The following is an 18201-nucleotide window of genomic DNA, read 5'->3' as shown; positions in this document are numbered from 1 at the left end:
TGTAGAGGAAGCTGGTAACCACTTTGCCCTGAAGGCAGACTCTAAAGGCTTTTAAAAATGAGTAAAAAAAATCAAAAGGACAATCAATAGCTTCTATACAGAAAAACAGCAGGTTTGCAATGCTGAGGAGACTAATAGCAAACAGTCTCTAGACAATATCCCAAAGGGGAATGTTAACTGGCCTCCTTTACATAAAGTCCTCCTAGAAGAGACCATTAAAAGTCTCAAAAGAGAGTTAAAAGAAAATTGAGGAAAGGAAAGAGAAGCTTTGCAAGCTGAATTGGAAAAGGTAAAAAATTCCCAGGAAGTACAGGGAAACAGAATTTGTGACTTGAAAAAAGTAAAACAAAAAAAAAATCTCGGGAAAGTAAGATTTGTGAATTTGAAAAGATAAAGAGTTCACAAGAAAGTAGGATTTATGAATTGGAAAAGACAAAGAATTTACAAGAAAGTAGGATCTGAGAATTGGAAAAAGAAAATAATTCACTAAAAAAAAAAAATTAGTGAAATGGAATAAAATTCCATAGAGCAAAACAACTCATTTAAAAACTCAATTGTACATATACAAAAAGAAGTAAAAAAAGCTAATGAATAAAATAATTCATTAAAAAATTAAAACTGAACAAATAGAAACTAATGATTCTTTGAGACAGCAAGAATCAGTCAAGCAAAACCAAAAAAATGATAAATTGGAAAAAACCATGAAATATATACTTGGAAAAATGACAGACCTGAAAAATAGATCTAGGAGAGATAATCTGAGGATTATTGGACTTTCCAAAAATTATGATGAAAAAAAGAGTCTAGATACTATTTTACAGGAAATCATCAAAGAGAAATGTCCAGAGGTAATAGAACCAGAAGGTAAAATAGGCATTAAAAGAATTCACCGAACAGCTCCTGAAAAAGACCCTAAAATTAAAACTCCAAGGAATATTGTGGCCAAATTTGAGAACTACCAGAATAAGGAAAAAATACTACAAACAGCCAGAAAAAAAAATTCAAATACCAAGGTGCTACCAAGGTTTAAGGAAAACCCAAGATCTGGCTGCCTCCACATTAAAGGATAAAGGGCCCTGGAATCTGATATTCCAAAAGGCAAAAGAATTTGGGATGCAGCCAAAAATAACTATTCAGCCAAGCTGAGCATTTTCTTCTAGGGAAGAAGATGGACATTTAATGAAACAGATGAATTCCATTTGTTTCTAAGGAAAAAAAAATAGAACTAAACAAAAAATTTGATCTTTAACCATAGGACTAAAGAGAAGTAAAAAAGGTAAAAGGGACCCTTAAAATTGTATTTCTGTGGTGGATATACAAAAAGAATACATATATAATTTGATTTTACTGATATAACATAAAAAAGAGAAGTAGAAATGGAAAAGGGATAATGTCAGAAAAGGGGGAAAGAGGGAATAAAAAGAGGGAAAATACATCCCACAAAGAGGCAAAGAAACTTTATCATATCTGAGGGAATTTAGAAAGAGGGAGGAACATTGTGCGAATCTTACTCTCAAAAGAGTTGGTTCAAAGAGAAAATAATTGACCTACATGTTGTACAAAAAATCTCTCACTTCATTGAAAAGGGGGAGAGGAAAAGGGAAAAGGGAAAAGAAAAAAAATAGTAATAAGGGAAGGATACAAGAAAAGGGAAGAGATACAAAGGGAGAGGAGAGGGATCCTAAAGAGGGTGAGTGGCGTGATACAAGTGGGGCACATAAGTTTAAAACTGAGAAAGAAGATTAGGGGAGAAAGTAAAAGAAAAGCATCATCTGGGAATAATAAAATGACAGGAAATACAGAATTAGTAATTTTAACCATAAATGTGAAAGGAAGGAACTCTCCCATAAAGCAGAGGTGGATAGCAGACTGGATCAAAATTCAGAACCCTACAATATGTTGTTTACAGGAAAAACATTTAAAGCAGGGAGATATATACAGAGTAAAGGGAAAAGGCTGGAGCAGAATCTATTATGCTTCAGATAAAGTTAAAAAAAAAAAAAGCAGGGGTAGCCATCCTTATCTCAGATCAACCAAAAGCAAAAATTGATTTAAATTAAAGATATAAGGAAAGAAACTATATCTTGCTAAAGGGTAGGGCAATGAAGCAATATTAATACTAAACATATAAGCACTAAGTGATATAGCATCTAATTTCCTAAAGGAGAAGTGAAGAAAGTTGCAAGAAGAAATAGACAGCAAGAGTGGGAGATCTCAACCTTGCACTCTCAGAATTAGACAAATCAAACCACAAAACAAATAAAAAAGAAATTGAAGAGGTAAATAGCATATTAGAAAAATTAAGTATGAGAGATCTTTGGAGAAAACTAAATGGAGACAGAAAGGAATATACTTTCTTCTCAGCAGTTTGTGGAACCTATACAAAAAGTGACCATATATTAGGACATAAAGACCTCAAAATTAAATGCAGGAAGGCATAAATAGTAAACGCTTTCTTTTCAGATCACAATGCAATAAAAACTACATTCAACAAAAAGTTAGGGGTAAATAGACCAAAAAGCAATTGGAAATTAAATAATTTCATCTTAAAGAATGATTGGATGGAACAGCAAATTAAAGACACAATAATTTCACTCAAGATAATGACAATGATGAGACATCATACCAAAATTTGTGGGATGCAGCCAACGCGGTAATAAGAGGAAATTTTATGTCCTTAAAGGCCTACTTGAATGAAACAGAGAAAGAGATCAATGAATTGGGTTTGCAACTAAAAAAGCTAGAAAAAGACCAAATTAAAAACCCCCAATCAAATATTACATTTGAAATTCTAAAATTAAAAGGAGAAATTAATAATATTGAAATTTAAAAAAAACTATTGAACTAATAAATAAAACTGAGTTGGTTTTATGAAAAAAAACTAATAAAATAGATAAGCCTTTGGTAAATCTGATTAGAAAAAGGAAAGAGGAAAATCAAATTGGTAGTCTTAAAAATGAAAAGGGAGAACTTTTCACCAATGAAGAGGAAATTAGAGAAATAATAAGGAACTACTTTGCCCAACTTTATGTCAATAAATTTGATAACCTAAATGAAATGGATGACTACCTCCAAAAATATAGGCTTCGCAGATTAAAAGAGGAGGAAGTAAATTGCTTGAATAGACCCATTTCAGAAAAAGAAATAGAATAAGCTATTAATCATCTCCCTAAGAAAAATCCCCAGGACCAGATGGATTTACATGTGAATTCTACCAAACATTCAAAGAACCTTTAGCCCTAATGCTATATAAAGTCTTTGATAAAAGAGGCAATGAAGGAACCCTACCAAATTCCTTTTATGACACAGACATGGTACTGATACCTAAACCAGGTAGGTTGAAAACAGAGAAAGAAAATTATAGACCAATCTCCCTAATGAATATTGATGCTAAAATCTTAAATAAGATATTAGCAAAAAGACTATAGAAAATCATCCCCAGGATAATACACAGTGACCAAGTAGGATTTATACTAGGAATGCAGGGCTGGTTCAATATTAGGAAAACAATCAGTATAATTGGCCATATTATGATCATCTCAATAGGTACAGAAAAAAAAAAAACATTTGATAAAATCCAACATCCATTCCTATTAAAAACACTTGAGAGTATAGGAATAAATGGACTTTTCCTTAAAATAATCAGTAGCATCTCTTTAAAACCATCAGTAAACATCATATGTAATGGGGAAAAACTGCACCCATTCTCAATAAGATCAGGAGTGCAACAAGGTTGCCCACTATCACCGTTACTATTCAATATTGTATTAGAAATGCTAGCTTTGGCAATAAGAGTTGAGAAAGAGATTAAAGGAATTAGAGTAGGCAGTGAAGAAACCAAATTATCACTCTTTGCTGATGATATGATGGTATACTTAGAGAACCCCAGAGACTCTACTAATAAGTTATTAGAAATAATCTACACCTTTAGAAAGTTGCAGGATACAAAATAAACCCACACAAGTCATCAGCATTCCTATATATCACTAATAAAATCCAACAGTCAGAGTTACAAAGAGAAATTCCATTTAAAGTAACTACTGATCGCATAGAATACTTAAGAATCTATCTGCCAAGGGAAAATCAGAAACTTTTTGAGCAAAACTACACAACACTTTTCACACAAATTAAGTCTGATCTAACCAATTGGAAAAATATTAAGTGCTCTTGGAGAGGGCAAGCAAATATAATAAAGATGACAATGCTACTTAAACTAATCTATTTGTTTAGTGCTATACCAATCAGACTCCCAAAAAACTATTTTAATGACCTAGAAAAAATAACAACAGAGTTCATATGGAAAAACAAAAGGTCAAGAATTTCAAGGGAATTAATGGAAAAAAAAATCAAATGAAGGTGACCTAGCTGTACCAGATCTAAAATTATATTATAAAACAGCAGTTATCAAAACCATCTGGTATTGGCTGAGAAGTAGATTAGTTGATCAGTGGAATAGGTTAGGTTCAAAGGACAAAACAATCAATAACCTTAATACTCGAGTGTTTCACAAACCCAAAGACCCCAGCTTTTGGGATAAGAGCTCACTGTTTGATAAAAATTGCTGGGAAAATTGGAAACTAGTACAGCAGAAACTAGGCATCAACCCATACTTAACACTGTACACAAGATAAGGACAAAATGAGTTCATGACCTAGGCATAAAGAATGAGATTATAAATAAATTAGAGGAACACAGGATAGTTTACCTCTCAGACCTGTGGAAGAGGAAATAATTTATGACTAAAGAAGAACTAGAGATCATTACTGATCACCAAATAGAAAATTTTGATTATATCAAATTGAAAAGTTTTTGTACAAACAAAAGTAATGCAGACAAGATTAGAAGGGAAGCAATAAACTGGGAAAACATTTTTTACAGTCAAAAGTTCAGATAAAGGCCTCATTTCCACAATATATAGAGAATTGACTCTAATTCATAGGAAATCAAGCCATTCTCCAATTGATAAATGGTCAAAGGATATGAACAGACAAATCTCAGACAAAGAAATTGAAACTATTTCTAGCCATATGAAAAGATGGTCCAAGTCATTATTAATCAGAGAAATGCAAATTAAGACAACTCTGAGATACCACTACACACCTGTCAGACTGGCTAGAATGACAGGGAAAGATAATGCAGAATGTTGGATGGGATGTGGGAAAACAGAGACATTAATACATTGTTGGTGGAATTGGGAATACATCCAACCATTCTGGAGAGCAATTTGTAACTATGCTCAAAAAGTTATCAAACTGTGTATACTCTTGGATCTAGTAGTGTTATCACTGGGCTTATATCCAAAGAGATCTTAAAGAAGGGAAAGGGACCTGCATGTGCAAGAATGTTTGTGGCAGCCCTCTTTGTAGTGGCCAGAAACTGGAAACTGAGTAGATGCCCATCATTTGGATAATGGCTGAATAAATTGTGGTATATGAATATTATGGAATATTATTGTTCTGTAAGAAACAACTAACAGGATGATTTCAGAAAGGTCTGGAGAGACTTACACAAATTGATGCTGAGTGAAATGAGCAGGTCCAGGAGATCATTATATACTTCAACAACAATAATATATGATGATCAATTGTGATGGATGTGGCCTTCTTCAGCAATGAGATGAACCAAATCAGTTTCAATGGAGCAGTTATGAACTGAACTAGCTACACCCAGTGAAAGAACTCTGGGAGATGACTAAGAACCATTACATTGAATTCCCAATCCCTATATTTTTGCCTGCCTACATTTTTTTATTTCCTTCACAGGCTAATTGTACAATATTTAAGAGTCTGATTCTTTTTGAACAGCAAAATAACAGTTTGATCATTTATACTTAGTTTGTATTTAATTTATACTTTAATGTATTTAACACGTATTGGTCATCCTGCCATCTAGGGGAGGGGGTCGGGGAAGGAGGGGAAAAATTGGAACAAAAGGTTTGGCAATTGTCAGTGCTGTAAAATTACCCATGCATATAACTTGTAAACAAAAAGCTATTAAATTTTTTTTAAAATTAATATATATATATATGTATCATTATAAAATAACAAAATTTATCTTGAAAAATTAGAAGTCAAAAGTATCAAGAAAAATAATTTTAAAAATGCAAACATGTCCTAAATGTACCATATTTAAAACCATTCCATGAAGTGGCAATCATTAAAACTATTTGCTGCTTGCTGAGAAATATAGAGGTGAATTAGTGGAATAAGTTTGGTACACAAGACATAATAATGTATTACTACTGTAAACTACTGAAAGACTCCAGGTTTTTGGATAATAATTTTAGATAATAATTCACTGCTGGGAAACCTGGAAAATTATATGTCAGAAAGTAGTTATAGACCACCATCTTATATTGTATACCAAGATAAGGTCAAAAATGGGTTTGTGATTTAGACATAAAAGGTGATAAAAGAAGCAAATTAAGAGAGCAAGGTATAATTTACCTGTCATATCTATAGAGAAGGGAAACATTTATGACTAAACAAAAGTTAGAGAATGTTATAAAATGTAAAATAGGTTCTTTTGATAATATTATATTTTAAAAAGATTTTGTAACCAATATTAGAATGTAAACAAAAAGCTTAGAAACAATCTTTGCAGACATGTTTCTGATAAAGTAATTGTATATAAAATATGAAGACCACTGAGCCATGAGAATACAATCCATTCCCTAATGGATAAAGAGTCAAAGTATATGAACATGAAGTTTTCAAAAGAAGAAATTATATCTATCTATACTTATATGAAAAAAAACTAGTATTGATTATGAAAGTGCAAATTAAAAACTCTATTATCACCTTATACTTATCAGATAGGCAAAGATGGCTAAAAAAAGTAATTAATAAATGTTGGAAGTAATGTGGGGAAATTGACTGAAATTACCCAGCACCAGAAATTAGTCAGAAACACCAGCCCCAGGGCAAACTAAAGCAGATCTCAGCCCTTAAAAATGAGGGAAAAAGTAAAAAGAACTTGACTATAGACAACTTTTATGGAGAGAGAGAACAGTCCTCAAAACCTAAGGTTCTTAAAGCCAAATAAAATCCAGATAAAGTCCCAAAGGGACATATGAGCTCATCCCCATTTCACAAGGCCTTCTTGGAAGACCTAAAAAAGGATCTTAAAAGAGAGTTTGAAGAAAAATGGGGAAAGGAAATAAGATCTTTGCAAAAGAGTATGGAAAAGGAAAAACACAAATTATCTGAAGAAAACTCCTTAAAAATAAATTTGATGAAATAGAAAAAGCATATAACTCCTTACAAAAGGGATATGAAAAAGATAGCAATTCATGGAAAAGCAGAATTTGTCAAATGGAAAAAAATGCAATAAACAAAACAATTCAATTGTCCAAATGCAAAAGGAGCTGAAAAAGGGAATTGAAGAAAATAATACACTAAAAAATAGGATTTAACAAATGGAAGTGAAAGAAGGGAAAAGGACCCACATGTGCAAAAAATGTTTACAGTAGCTATCTTTGTGGTAGCAAAGAATTGGAAAATGAGTATATGTCCATCAATTGGAGAATGGCTGAATAGGTTGTGGTAAACGAAGATAATGGAATATTATTGGTGTATAAAAATGATGAATGAGTTTATTTTGGAAAGGCCAGGAAAGATTTATAAGGTCTTATGTTGAGTGAAACAAGCAGAATCAGGAATATATTGAATTAAATAACAGCAAGAATGTATAATGACCAACTATGAAAGACTTAGTTCTTCTCAGTGATTCATTGATCCAAAGCTATTCCAATAGACTTTGGACAGAAAATGTCATCTGCCTCCAGAAAAAGAACTAAAAAGACTGAATGTAAATCAACACATGCTATGTTTACTTCTTTCTGTTTAATTTTTTTTTAATCTCTCCCATGTCTTTTCCTTTTGCTCTGATTTTTCTCTTCCAGAATGATTCATGAAGCAATGTGTATTAAAATAAATAAATTTATTAGAAACTTTTTTGAAAACAAAATAAATAAAATGAGGAAATTGATTTAGCTGAAAAAATTACACACACACACACACACACACACACACACACACACACACGACATATGCTGAATAGAATCTGAACTTCTGTAAAATCTTGGAAGGAAGAATTAATTTGCAGTCTTAGAATAAAGTAGGAAGAGACACAAGGACATGTCTAAGAAATCTTTGTTAAATGGGAAAATGGTTAGGCCTTAGAAATATTTCAATTCTTTCACACCTCTAGTCTTCAAACTAAGATCTGAATCCCTAGAAACAGTCTAGACTTCATTGTTTTATACTTGTTTTGAGTTTTTATTATTTTTGGCTTTAAAATTCTGAAGTGAAGCAGTATTGGGATATTCAATCATAAAATTATAGACTTCTAAACTTAAAGGAAGCTAAAAGATCATTTGGTCCATATCTTTTATTTTATAGACAAGGCTAATGAGACCCAGACATGTCAAATGTTTTACTTAGGAATTATGGACAACCAGAATAGTGTGGTTGAGGAAAAAAAAAAACATACTGAACTCAAAGTTAGAAAGGGTGGATCTAAATTAACTCCATTAAATATATGGCTTTGGACAATTCATATAATCACAGACTAGATTCAAAACTATCTCCTATTCCATCTACTTCAGCCCATACCTGGCTAAGAAGCCTCTCTACAACAAGTAACTATCTAATCTTTTTAAAAGAGTTCTAATGAAGAAAAACTCATGACTTTCCAAGAAAACCCATTTTTCTTCTAGATAGCTCTAAGTGATAAAAGGCTTTTTCTTTCATCTATTTCTTGTAGTTTCCCTAGTTTCCTTCAGAACAAAAGCTCAGACATCAATTTTTACATAAGACCCTTCATGATTCTCCCAAGTATCCTCTTCCTCTTGAAATTTTTTGTATTTCTTTATATTTCTTTATCCTCCCCCCTTAGAAATGATGATAGTTATATATCATAAAGATCCTGCACTATAACTTGATAGGATTTCTACCAGAAATACAGGACTAGTTTTATATTAGGAAAACTATATGTATTACTAACAATATCAATAAAAACAATAATAAAAATTATATGGTTATGTCAAGAAATACAACATTAATTTTAACAAAGTACAAAATTAATTCTGAATAAAAATAATAGAAGGCACAGGAATTCCTAAAATCTTTATTAAAATGATAACAATATGTATCTAAAATCAAAAGCAAATTTTATCTGTAATAGAAATAAATTTCCCAAGAAGATCAGGATGAAGTAAAGATTTCCATTATCACCATTACTATTTAATATTTATTAATATTTAATATTAATATGCTAGCTATATTAGTAAAATAAGAAAAAAATAGAGGAATAAAAATAGGTAATGAAAAAATAAAATTCATTCTTTGCAGATGATATGATGGTTTATTTAGAGAACCCTAGAGAATCTGCTAAATAATTTGAAAAACTGACAACTTTGGTAAAATTGAACAATATAAAATGAACCCACAAAAGAGATTAGTCTTTTTATATGCTACCAAGAAAACCCGGCAGGAAAAGATAGAAAGAGAAATTCCACTAAAATATAAAATACTTGGGAGCCTACCTGCCAAAACAAACCCAAGAACTTAGATAAAAACAATTACAAACAATTGCTTATGCTGATAAAAATGGATCTGAAGAATTGGAGAAATAATAATTGTTCAATGATAAGCTGAGCCAATATAATAAAAATTCTACTTAAATTCATTTACTTATTGTAAAGAATTCTGGAAAAATTCTTACAACAAAGTGTTAACTCAGTGGAATTCATAAGACAATGGTTATCTAATTTAGCATGGTGATTAATAGTTCTCTAGTTCAGTACATGTACTTAATATAGTTCTACAAGATTGACCCCTATTCTACAAGATTCACACCTACAATGATATAATTATAATAGAGTATATAAGAGCCAACAAGGACTGGTGGAGAAATATTCATTCCATCTTCCCACCACCATGGTAGCTGGCCTGTCCTCCTTCACTGAAACCAAGACCTGTCTGAAGGGGCTCCAGAAAGCTAGCCTGGGCCCCAGGCAAGGAGACAAACTGTGAAGGTGACTATAAAGACTTTGGACTTTCTCTCGTGGTGATTGCTCAGCTGAAACAAAGGCTGGTCCAAAGACCTGCAGAAAGCTAACCAGAACATTACAACTTATTCTTTGCCATGCCAATTAAGCTACCAAAATATATTTTATAGAGCTTGAAAAAAATCACAGAATTCATCTAGAAGAATAAAACATTAAAGCATATCAAAGAATCGATTTAAAAAAAAAAATGTGTGAAGGAAGACAGCCTAGTAGTCCTATATTATTATAGTATAGTATAGTATAATAGCAAATTATATTACAAAACAGTAATCATGACAACAATCTAATATTAGCTTAAAAATAGAATGATTAATCACTGGTGTAGTAGCTACACCACAATATATAGTATCAAATGACAACAGAAATCTTGTGTTAGAAAAATCTTTTGGACAAGAATTCATCATCTGACAAAACTTGCTAAGAAAACTGAAATGCAGTTTGAGAAAAACTAGGTTTAGAATAACAAATCCCACTGTATACCAAAATCAGGTCAATTATCAAAGAAATATGTTGTAAATTATTTTTCCAAGTTTCCTGATTTTTTTTCTAATTTTGGCTACATTCGCTTTTCTTGTACATTTTTTTAATTTAATATAATCTAATTTATTTTACCTTGTGCTCATTTCTTTCTCTTGTAATAAACCTTATATATAGATCTGACAACTACATTAGGAGAATATGAAAGAATTTCCCTTATTTGGTCTTCATATAGTTATTACCTGGCAGATTGCCTTGCAAAGTAAGCATTAAATAAATAATTGTTAAATTGAACAAAATCTAACTGTAATTTTTCTGTTTTTCACTCTTTTAAATTGCTATTACTTTTCCTCAAGCAACTGATAATTTTACACACATACATACACACACACACACACACACACACACACACACATATATATATGTATATGTATATATATATATAGAGAGAGAGAGAGAGAGAGAGAAAGAGAGAGAGAAAGAAAAAGAGAGAGAAAGAGAGAAAGAGAGAAAGAGAGAGAGAGAGCAAGAGAGAGATCCTCCACCTAATCACTATTGTATTCTCAATCAAGAGCCAGCAGGGTTTGAAAAAATTAAAGACTTCTAAGTGGAAAGATTGAGGGATTAGAAGACCTGGATTCAAATCCCAGCTCTACTAATTAGTATCTGTGTAACCAAGAGTAAATAATTTAATCTGTGATTAAATTTGCTCATCTGAAAAATGAGAAGATTAGATTCAGCAGTGGGCTAGTAAATTTTTACAAACATCTTTCTGGGGAAAAAATTTATGCACAATACACTTTTAAATTTAAACTTCATTATTAACATTTTCTTCTTCATTTTCTTAAGTCCCTAGACAATCAGTAAAACTATAAATCATGTCCTGGTTTGTATGCTTTGCTGATTTCTAAGATATAAATTTTTATACGAAAACTTAACTATCAGGTTACTGACAGCTGACTCCAGCTTTTCCCTCATAACCATTTCATGACCATTTCATTTCTAACTGCTGTGAAAGTTATATCATCTTCTAAAGGCAACATTATATAGCTAGCAAAGCATTTGACAGAGATGGTAGTGGATGTGTGTGGCAGGGGAGGCAAGAACATACATGACCAAGTCCTGGGAATCATTGGCAGAATGCAAGTGGAGAACTGAGTTATAAGTGACAAGAAGACAGAAAACTAACAAACCTCTGCCTCATGGAATTTCTTCTATATTGAATTTTTTTGCATTTTAGAAGGAAGGAAAACAGGATGATTTGACTCAGAGAGGTAAATCTTAATTTTATTTGCATGTCTATAAAATAGCAATTCATAGGATCATGGATTTCTAGCTATTAAGGGACCTCTGAGAGCATGTAGTTCAACCCCTTCATTCAGTTCATTCAAGTACCTGCCAAGTGAAACACATTGATTTGATGTCTGCCTTAGTAATTACCTTTGGTATTCTCTTAATATTTCCCTTATGACAAAGGCCTCAATTCAACTTTCCCTTGGATTTGTTTAAATGATAGTACAAGTTCCTATTGCCTTAGCTAAGAAAAACAAGTAAATTTCAATATTACAAAGAGGCAATATTTTCAGGGAGCAGTGAGCCAGTGCTGCCACATTCTCAACAAAATAAAAAAAGGAGACACAGAACTCATCAGAAAAATGGCCAACCTTTGTCACAACAGACATTCTTTTATTTTAGGACAAGGAACCATTGTACTATAATTAAAAGACCCCTAACCTTGAGATTAGAAGACATGGGTTTAAATTGCTGCATTATAATGAATTAACTTCTTTATTAACTCTGGAAGACTTCAGTTACCTTGTCTAAAAAAGTGAGAAGAGCCTACATGTTCTCTTCAGGAAAAGGACAATTGCTTGATTCTTCAAAATTTCTCATCCTATGTAACACAGTGATAAAGTAAGCAAATATTCCTTAAATCTTATTTTAAAATATTTCTTCAATGCCTTATACTCAATATAAGGCATTTTCTTAAGGCATCATTTTCTTTAACCTTATTTTTCTTGTTTTGTCACTTTCTTTATTCAAAGGTTAATAAGAATCTGCATACACCTGGTGACTTATAGGACAATGCTCAAGTCAGGGAACTGGAAAAGATAAAGAGTTTACTGACTGACTTCTAAGATTTTTCTGCTTCCCTTTCTTTTTAAGCAACTCTTAGATACATGGAAAAGAAATGATCATGATGATAATGGTGGTGGTAGTGGTAGTGATGAAAATTAGCATTTATATCATGTTTTTGCAAAGCAATTTATCTCACTTGATCCTCACCAAAAAACAACAATAACAAAACAAAGCAAAAAAAAAAATGAAATGGAGAATATTTTTTCTTTATGTTTAAGATGAAGAATCTGAGACTTAGAGGAATAAAATATTTTTCCCAGAGTCCACAGTTAGAAAGTATGTGAAACAGAATTTGAAATCAGATCTTCAAGTCCATTACTCTATATACTATACTACCTATAACTCATGATAATAATAGACATTTAAGGCTTTCCCCATTTTGTGAGGTACAAAGAGCAAATATTACTAAATACATTTGCAGATGAAGAAACTGAGACTGTTTGGTTTGTGGATGGATATAGAACTAGTAAATATTGATCACAGGAATAAGATCTCCTCTTATATTTGTATTGAGCTAGGAGGTGGGAGGTGAATTGGACATATTATTGGAAAAAGTTGTATGCAAATACATCATTTTCTCATTGTAGAAGGGAAATCCTGAATTTGTAGAAAGGCTAAATTAAAAAGTTTATTATGGAAGACAGTATATATTGTACTGGAGAGATCAATGAATTAGGAATTAGGTAGGTTGCTTCTGGGCACTGGGTTTCCCACTAACTCTGCCATTCAGATAAATCATTTAGCTGCTTTGTTCCTCAGTTGTTTTTGTTTAAATTTGTACAATGAGGTATTTGAAATAAATGATGTTCAAAGTACTCCTCCAGCTCTAAAGAGTTATGATGTCAAAGGCAAATTTATTACTTTGACATTAGAGCAAGTCAAGTGAGATTAATCAATCAATTAAGATGTATTTTACAAGTACTTAAAATGTATTACCCATAGAGGCAGGAAGGCCAGTAGACAAAGAAAACTGTCAAATGTGGATAATTGTTGACCAAGAATGCAGCTGAGAGTTCATTCTTGGTATTCATTCATTGATTGAGGGTGATAATTGCAGGGTGGATGCTAATCTAATAACGTGTAGATCTAATCCAATGATATTTGAGTCAAGAAAAGGGAATAAGCAGATCATATTCAGGCTCATGATAAGAGGATGATGAATTTCTCATTAGCATGAATAAGTAGAGAACTCAAAAAAATAAGCAACATCCACAATCCATGACAAACAGGAAGAGGAGCAAAACTATCCTGAATCCTAAGGAACAGGATTGAGAGAAATAATAATAATAAAAATAATAATAAAAACTAGAAATCATGTAGTAATGTGTTTTAAATAACAATGATAACAAAAATTTATATAGAACTTTTAAAAGCACTTGGGGGTTTACAAAACATTTTATAAATATTATCTCATTTAACCCACACAACAACCATAGGAGATATGTGCAATTATTATTCCCATTGTACAGATCAAGAATCTGAAGCAAATAGAAGTTGTCATTTGTCCAGAGTCACACAGCTATGTCTCTCAGGTTGAATTTGAAGTCAGGTCTGCCCAAATTTAGGTTGGACATTTTATCCATTGCTGCACCCAGCCCAACTTAGATAGCATTCTACTTCATTTGATTCTTACAATAGGTTCTATTATTATTCCCATTTCAATGATCATGAACTGATAGAAATCAAATACTTCAAGTTGTATTCAGACACAATTAATCAATTAGTTCCTTCTCTGGATATGAATAAAATTTTTCATTGTAAGTCCTTCAGAGTAGTAATGGATGACAGGTGGTCATCCCAGAATATTGCTATTACTTTGTATATAGTTGATTTCACTTTGCTTGAGCTCATGGAGGACTTTCCAGATTGTTTTTAATTTTTGTTTTGTTTTGTTTTTCTGAGAACATCCTGCTTATCATTTCCTAAAAATAATATTCCATCACAAACACATAACACAGTTTATTGAGCCATTCCCCGATTGATGGATATCCCCTCAATTTCCTAATTTTTGCCCTAATTTGCTATGAATATTTTTTTCTATAAATAGGTTACCTCCCACTTTTAAGGAGTATGCCTGTTGTAGTTTAACCATTTTATAAGTCTTTCCTAATTCTTTGTGACCCCATTTGGGCTTAGCTGGCAAAATGATTTCTATTTCCTTTTCCAATTGATTTTATCAATAAAGAAACTGTAAGGGACATCCTGTTCATGGATTTTGAGGAGACTTGAAACCACTGCAAATACTCAGATAAGTTAAGTGACTCTTCAGAGGCTTGAAATCCAACATGCTAATAAAGAGTGCCAGACCTGGAGTAAGGAAACCTTATCCTCCTGAATTCAAATCTGAACTCAAATACTTATAAGCTGGACGACCCCCAGGCAAGTCATTTTACCCTGTTAGCCTCAGTTTCTTCATCTATGAAAAAATGACTGAACACTACAAATTTCTTTAGTTGTCTTAGGGAAAACAACAAACAACTCAATAATTCTCTTGTTATTTTGTTATTACTGCTCAAGTTGTTTGTATTATTTTTAAACATGTTTTTTTCAATTTTTCGAAGTTATTTCTTTCACTATTTGTACTTTCCTTATTAGAGTTACTAATTTATCTTTCTCATATTTCTGTTGCCAGAATAAACTGCTGCTATTTTTTTCTTTTCTTTTTTTCTCTTCCTTTTTGTTTCTCTTTCTCTTTTTTGAATTAGAAAACTTCAAATATCTTTTTTTAATGCACAACTTTTAAAAATTGGAGATTAAGGTCAATTTTGCAGAATATGCCACTTTGGGATACAATTTGAGGTCAATTTGCTCTTCAGATATATTATTATTTCCCATCAGGTGGTTTTTGTTGGTAGTAGAATAGTCTCATGATATTTGAATTTCCTTTATTTCTATTTGAAATTCTTTCTCCTTCATTCTTTTTCAAGTTCCACTCCTAAGATTGCAAACTTTCTCCACCACTCTGTAAAAGCCTAGAAGTTCATTTTGCTCCTGGCCTTCTCTACCTGTTTCAACAAGATATATGATCTAACCTATTATGTAAACAAGAAGGGAAGATAAAAGATGGACCAATTAATTATCTGTTCAGCTGGTTTGCAAAGGTATATTCAGACTTGGAAAAAGACCTCCAGCATGTTGTTTGTACCTCTGTGGGGGATTTATGGAAAGGTAGGATCAGAATTACAAATTAAAAACTCTGTGGCTCTTTAAATAAACACCCAGTTTTGTGGAGATGCCAGATTCACTCAGGTATGTAAATAACTAACTTTTTCAACAGAATATTATTTTCTTTCAGGAATCTTGGCATGTCTCTAGAACTTCTCCAAAAATTGATTGGTGTTTCTCAGAGCTTCCATGGTTTTTTTTGTTTTGTTTTGTTTTGTTTTTTTCTCCTTCCCCCATTTAATAGTATTTTATTTTTCCCCAATTATGTGAAAAGCTAGTTTTCAACATTCATTTTTATAAAATTTTGAGTTCCAAATGTTTCTTCTTTCTCCCTACTTCCCCGACAGCAATATATATATGTATATATATATATATATATATGTTATACATGTACAATCATGTTAAACATTTTTTCCATATTAGCCAGAACATCCACATCAACAAATATGTCAAGGTAAGGGCATCCCTCTTGTATTCCATTCATTACTTTTTTATTATTTACTGATAAAATAAACTATCTTGTTCCTCCCTCCTTCCTCCTATTTTCAACTTCATTTTTTATTATTTCTTGCTTTAGAAAGTAAGCTCTTTTGGAGGTCAAAACTTGCTATTCTTATTTATTGTAATCTTGATTTTAACACAGTTACACATAAAAAGTGCTTAAGAAATTCTTGCTGACTTAGTCACTTGAAGAATTTATCTGTCATTAGAGTTATTAAATTGAACCACTATATGTTTTGGGGACTGTAGAATAGTTATTGGTGTTATTTTCTGGAGGCGTTCTGTGAACTTTTTCAATTGACATTTTGTTTTCTGAATTAAGAAAACTGTTTCTGGACAGTTTTGTTTTTGTTTTTGTTTTTTATTTGTGGTGGTCAAGTATTATGATTTCTTATGTTTTGGGAGACTGATTGTCCTTAAGTTGTCCCTATGCTTTCTGTCTTTGAGATTATGTTTTGCTTCTGTAGATATTTTATGCCCTTCTGATATAACTTCCTTTTTTTCTCCCCCACGAAATTGTTGCTTACTTCTCTGATGTACTCTTAATCAGCTGTTATTCTTTCATTATTCTTGAGAGACTTGTATTCCACAAATTATTTCTGTTGTACATATTATACATTCTTTCATTCTCATTTTTTTCATATATCAATCAGAGACATGCTATTGTGGTTCTGTGCATTTTTGGGAATCCACAGGGTTTTCTAGCTTATTGGGTATTGAATAATCTTCCTTTTTCTTGCAGTGTTTTTGGAAATCTTTGTATACATTTAAATGTCCTAGAAGACATCTTCTGCTGTATTATTAATACCTTCCCTATTGATGTAACTATGCTCAAGGTATGCTTGACTTTTCTTACTCCTACACTATGTTGCTCAGAGGAGTTAAGCCATCATAGCTGCTCATCACAGAAGCTGCTACTATATATAATGTTCTTCTGGATCTGCTCAATTCACTTAGCATTAGTTCATATAAATCTTTCTAGGTTTTTCTAAAATCAGTTTGTTCACCATTTCTTATAGAACAAGAATATTCCATTACATTCATATACCATAACTTATTCAGTAGTTTTCCAATCAATGAACATCCATTTAATTTCCAATTCCTTGCCACTACAAAAACAGCTGTTACAAACATTTTTGCACATATGGATTCTTTTCCTTCTTTTATGATTTCTTTGGGATACAGACTCAGTAGTGACACTTCTGCATCAGCAAGTATGCAAAGTTTTATAGCTCTTTGGGCATAGTTCTAAATTGTGTTCCATAATGATTGGAGCATTTTACAACTCTACCAACAATGCAATAATGTCCCAGTTATCCCACCTCTCCTCCAACATTTATTGTTATTTTTTTCTGTCATTTAAGCAAGACATTGAGTTTGTAAATGCCACTTCAGAAACAGCAACAACTTCTTGAAGAGTTCAAAGAGGCTGGCTATGTAACAAGTACAGTAAATTGTTTCCTCTTTTCTTTTGTTTAAGAGTGTCAGGAGGGCAGAGCCAAGATGGCAAAGAGGACACACATTTCCTTTTTTTTTTTTTTTTAATAATTTTTATTGACAGAACCCATGCCAGGGTAATTTTTTACAGCATTATCCCTTGCACTCACTTCTGTTCCGATTTTTCCCGACCCTCTCTCCACACCCTCCCCCAGATAGCAACCAGTCCTTTACATGTTAAATAGGTTACAGTATATCCTAGATACAATATATGTGTGCAGAACCAAACAGTTCTCTTGTTGCACAGGGAGAATTGGATTCAGAAGGTATAAATAACCTGGGAAGAAAAACAAAAATGCAAGCAGTTTATATTCATTTCCCAGTGTTCTTTCTTTGGGTGTAGCTGCTTC

The sequence above is a fragment of the Antechinus flavipes genome, chromosome 5 (assembly GCF_016432865.1).
Source record: "Antechinus flavipes isolate AdamAnt ecotype Samford, QLD, Australia chromosome 5, AdamAnt_v2, whole genome shotgun sequence".
Classification (NCBI taxonomy): Eukaryota; Metazoa; Chordata; class Mammalia; order Dasyuromorphia; family Dasyuridae; genus Antechinus; species Antechinus flavipes.
Note: the sequence above shows the minus strand (reverse complement) of the source record.